Genomic DNA, 5,976 nt, shown 5'->3' on the forward strand with positions numbered 1-5,976 from the left:
ATTATTATTATTATTAATAAATATGATGATCATGATTTTGTTTTTGTTACGGTTTTGATTAATGTAAATTGGAAATAAAAGAAAAAACTAGTAACAGACTGAAGTCGCTTTTTATTTTAAAAAATGGGGGGATTGGTTGTTATTCATCCCCATGATGCTTCAGAGAAGAGTGTGCATGAACCATCTTGGAAGGTATTTTTTCTGTACCCTGAAAGAATGATTAAAACATTTTCTGTTGGTATTATGTTCCCAGAGATAGAAGCCCTACCAAATCTAGATTCTGCGCCCTGTATCCACTCTGCATTGGTCTGTGTGTTTGGGCTAAATGCATATCGAGGCGTGGGATGCAGTCAGAACACACAGGGAGATACAGTGGAGAGGTGGATGGTGGTGAGCCGCCATTTTCTTTTTGTTTCATTTGTTGGAGAGAGAAGGCAAAATTTAGTGAGGAAGTGGAAAGTTCATATCATGTACTATTTTGTGTGTGTCAAATAGTTTAGCAATATTTTCAGAGAGTTTTTAAGCATGTTAGATAGAGTAGGAATGGGAAACATTGCCAACCACAATAATCAGTAACTGTATGGCTTTATTATGTCATCCTGTACTTTTGATCTTTTTCATTTTCTTTCCTGACTTTTCACCTTTCACCTTTCACCTTTCACCGTAGCAATAATAGGTAGAAACATTTCTCTAAACAACACAGAGCCACGTTTGTTTCATTTTTTTATATCTTTTTTTTCCCTAACCTTGGTTTTAAAGTTCATTTAATATTTAATGTATTCGTTTCCAAATCTATGATGTAATCTTTGTTATAATAATTATTGACATAAAGAACAACGGGTAGGAAATCAACAAAAATACATCACAAATAAAACAACTTTATAAAAATGACACAAAAGGAGGCATGCTTGGTTTTCTTGTGTTTGGGTTATTGGCATCTCCACAGAATGGGTTTTGTCACTCAGGTTGTGGTCTACATTCATTGTAGCCTATGACACAAAACAGTGACAGAACAGTTAATGACAGGACAGTGCTATCGATTGTAGGAGCAGGGTTATCATTTGTATTTGTATTTATTATGGATCCCCATTAGCTGTTGCCAAGGCAGCATCTACTCTTCCTGGGGTCCAGCAAAATTAAGGCAGTTATACATTTTAAAAACATTACAATACATTCATAACAGATTTCACATCATATTGTGTGCCCTCAGGCCTCTACTCTACTACCACATATCTATAACACAAAATCCATGTGTACATGTATGTATAGTGCGTATGTTATCGTGTGTTTGTATGCATGTGTCTATGTTTGTGTAGTTTCACAGTCCCCGCTGTTCCATAACGTGTATTTTTATCTGTTTTTTAAATCTAATTTTACTGCTGGCATGAGTTACTTGATGTGGAATAGAGTTCCATGGCTCTATGTAGTACTGTGCGCCTCCCATAGTCTGTTCTGGACTTGGGGACTGTGAAGAGACCTCTGGTGGCATGTCTTGTGGGGTATGCATGGGTGTCCGAGCTGTGTGCCAGTAGTTCAAACAGACAGCTCGGTTCATTCAACATGTCAATACCTCTCACAAATACAAGTAGTGATGAAGTCAATCTCTCCTCCACTTTGAGCCAGAAGAGATTGTCATGCATATTATTAATGTTAGCTCTCTGTGTACATCCAAGGGCCAGCCGTGCTGCCCTGTTCTGAGCAATTGCAATTTTCCTAAGTCCCTATTTGTGGCACCTGACCACACAACTGATCAGTAGTCTAGGTGCGACAAAACTAGGGCCTGTAGGACCTGCCTTGTTGATAGTGCTGTTAGGAATGCAGAGCAGCCCTTTATTATGGACAGACTTCTCCCCATCTTAGCTACTGTTTTGACCATGACAGTTTACAATCCAGGGTCACTCCAAACAATTTAGTCTCCTCAACTTGCTCAATTTCCACATTATTTATTACAAGATTTAGTTGAGGTTTAGGGTTTAGTAAATGATTTGTCCCAAATACAATGCTTTTTGTTTTTTAAATATTTAGGAGTAACTTATTCCTTGCCACCCATTCTGAAACTAACTGCAGCTCTTTGTTAAGTGTTGCTGTCGTTTCAGTCGCTGTGGTAGCTGACGTGTATAGTGTTGAGTCATCCGCATACATAGACATACTGGCTTTACTCAAAGCCAGTGGCATGTTGTCAGTAAAGATTGAAAAAAGTAAGGGGCCTAGACAGCTGCCCTAGGGAATTCCTGATTCTACCTGGATTTTGTTGGATAGGCTTCCATTAAATAACCCTCTGTGTTCTGTTAGACAGATAACTCTTTATCCACGATATAGCAGGGGGTGTAAAGCCATAACACATACGTTTTTCCAGCAACAGACTATGATCGATAATGTCAAAAGCCGCACTGAAGTCTAACAAAACAGCCCCCACAATATTTTTATCATCAATTTCTCTCAGCCAATCATCAGTCATTTGTGTAAGTGCTTGTTGAATGTCCATCCCTATAAGCGTGCTGAAAATCTGTTGTCAATTTGTTTACTGTGAAATAGCTTTTTATCTGGTCAAACACCATTTTTTCCAAAAGTTTGCTAAAGGTTGGTAACAGGCTGATTGGTCGTTATTGGTATTCTTAGGTAGGGGAATAACTTTTGCTTCCCTCCAGGCCTGAGGGCACACACTTTCTAGCAGGCTTAAATTGAAGATATGGCAAATAGGAGTGGCAATATCGGCCGCTATTATCCTCTGTAATTTTCCATCCAAGTTGTCAGACCCCGGTGGCTTGTCATTGTTGATCGACAATAATAATTTTTTATTAAAAGCAGGGGTGGGAAAACTACGGCCCGCGGATGTTTGAGTAAATGATTATTTCGGGTTTTTTAAAAATACTCCAGGCCACACTTGAATGTCTAAAACTCTGTAGAAATTATAATGGACCTTTATATTTTCAAATAACTTCAATTTTTCTGGGCCACAAATTTATTTTGACAAACAAATTGGTTAAAAAAAAACCTGTGGCCCTCCCAATATGGCATTTGAGCCAAAAGTTTGCCCATCCCTGGCAAACTTTAAAGGGACAGTGCTATCGTTTAAAGGACCAGTGGTGTCAATTAAACGAGTACTGCTATCATTTAAAGGGAAAGGGTTTGTCATTTCTTCAATTATCACAATATTAATATCAATAGGTTCTTAGTTTATTTTCACAGTTTGTTTTTGACATGCACAATATCACCACAACCTGCACTAGAATGGAACTCTGAACACCACAAACTGCACTAGAATGGAACTCTGAACACCACAAACTGCACTAGAATGGAACTCTGAACACCACAAACTGCACTAGAATGGAACTCTGAACACCACAACGATACACATGCAATACAAAGTAATGTAGGGTTTCGCAACAAACATGTTGCTACTCAGTGTCTGAGACAAATTGAATACAGAAATATCTATCACGTTTTGATATTCACAGAAAACTCATTACAGATGGGCTAGTGAACATGTACTCTAGTTTGTTCATGAGACACATAACATCTTATTATGATCGCTATAACAACAATACGGTACAGGAATGTCTAACTTTGAGTGGCTAAAAACTTGCCTCATTACATCACATGTCACATTGGCCTGCTCTCGCTGTGCACAATCATTTAGTTCAGGAGGTTAACAAAGACAACTGTCTAAAACTTACTTCAGTCACAATTAGAAAGTCCAGGAGGAAAATAGAGGACCATTACTTTAAAGGGAGAGTTCGGGATTTGGCAATGAGGCCCTTGACTTCCCCAGAGTCAGATGAACTTGTGGATACCATTTTTATGTCTCTTCATCCAGTATGAAGGAAGTTAGAGGTAGTTTCGTGAGCCAATGCTAGCATGCTAGCAGATACCCATAGGCTTCCAGTCATTGCGCTAACGCTAGTTAGCAATTATACTAGCACTAGTTAATCAACTTCACGCAGAGATAAAAAATGGTATCCACGAGTTCATCTGACTTTGAGGTAGTAGATAAAGGGCCCCATTGTCAAAACCCGAACTACCCCTTAAACCCCACAGACAGACAGACAGACAGAAAACCAGGCTTTAAAAAGGCACTCAGAAGATAAATTAGGATCCACAGAAATGAGCCGTTCTGAAAAAAACATGTTCGTTTCATTCGTCTGATAATTTTTAACAAAGATCATGTTAATTATTAAACCATTCTAAATCGGGACTTAATTTAATTTCTCTGCTTCCGAGACAGCTGATACCCTGCCGTCAGACTCTACTCCGTCCCACTCGCCCAATTTAGAAATTATTGCTTGCTACGTACTTGATGACTAAAAACTGATTCGCCACCCACTTCATAGAGCCAGGGTAAATTTAGAAAAGCAGCAAGTAATCAATGTTGTGGGGATTGAGGATATAGATGACTAGCTGGTTCGGACTCAGTGACCTTGTAGCTTGAGGGTTAAAACGACCTTCACTGACCATCAAAGCCTGGAGTAGAGTAGCTAGGCCTAATGATCCTGAAGGTAAGTTTTCCCTGTTAAGAGTATAATGGAAGATGAAAGCCACCAGTATTGACGATGAAAGGAGCCAATCAGTATTGACTTTCTCTCATCGTTTCACTGTGTTTCTCTTTCTTTCTTCTTCGTGTATATCTCTCCATATGGACACTGTTACATGCAAAACGTTTTTTTGTAATTTGTAAAAAATAAAATAAAAATATATTTAAAATATTGGAAAGTATACTGAACAAAAATATAAACGCAACATGTAAAGTGTTGGTCCCATGTTTCATGGGCTGAAATAAAATATCCCGAAGTGTTCCATACGCACAAAAGCTTGTTTACATACACACAAAAAGCATCTTCACCTGCGAGATCGTCTGAGACCAGCCACCCGGCCAACCGAAGAATGTTTGCATAAACTGTCAGAAACCGTCTCAGGGAAGCTCATCTGTGTGCTCGTCGTCCTCACCAGGGTCATGACCTGACTGTAGTTCGGTGTCGTAACCGACTTCAGTGGGCAAATGCTCACCTTCGATGGCCACTGGCACGCTGGGGAAGTGTGCTCTTCACGGATGAATCCCGGTTTCAACTGTACCGGGCATATGGCAGACAGCGTGTATGGCGTCGTGTGGGCCAGCTGTTTGCTGACAGAGTGCCCGATGGGGGCGGTGGGGTTATGGTATGGGTAGGCATAAGCTATGGACAACGAACACGATTGCATTTTAACGATGGCAATTTGAATGCACAGAGATACCGTGACGAGATCCTGAGGCCCATTGTCGTGCCATTCATCTGCCGCCATCACCTCATGTTTCAGAATGATAATGCACGGCCCCATGTCGCAAGGATCTGTACACAATTCCTGGAAGCTGAAAATGTCCCAGTTCTTCCATAGCCTGCATACTCACCAGGCATTGAGCATGTTTTGGATGCTCTGGATCAACATGCACGACAGCATGTTCCAGTTCCCGCCAATATCCAGCAACTTCGCACAGCCATTGCAGAGGAGTGGGACAACATTCCACAGGCCACAATCAACAGCCTGATCAACTCTATACTAAGGAGATGTGTCATGCTGCATGAGGAAAATGGTGGTCACACAAGATACTAACTGGTTTTCTGATCCACGCCCCTACCTTTAAAAAAAAAAAAATTACAGTATCTGTCACAAACAGTCATGTGAAATCCATAGATTAGGGCCTAAATCATTTACTGATTTCCTTATATGAACTGTAACTCAGTAAAATCTTTCAAATTGTTGTATGTTGCGTTTATATTTTTTTGTTCAGTGACACAGTAGTTAAAAAAACAAAATGTTTGAGTTGTTATAGAGAGTCAATTTTCAATTAGTAATTGTAAGTACAACCATCTCCAATCCAATACAGAGACATGCAATGTTTTGATTTCTCCACAGACAGAAGCCCCTAAATTATTGCAACTGAATGCAGTCTCTTGGGCCTTCTCTTGGGCCTTCTCTTGAGCCTTCTCTTGGGCCTTCTCT

Source organism: Coregonus clupeaformis, chromosome 12, assembly GCF_020615455.1.
Source record: "Coregonus clupeaformis isolate EN_2021a chromosome 12, ASM2061545v1, whole genome shotgun sequence".
NCBI lineage: Eukaryota > Metazoa > Chordata > Actinopteri > Salmoniformes > Salmonidae > Coregonus > Coregonus clupeaformis.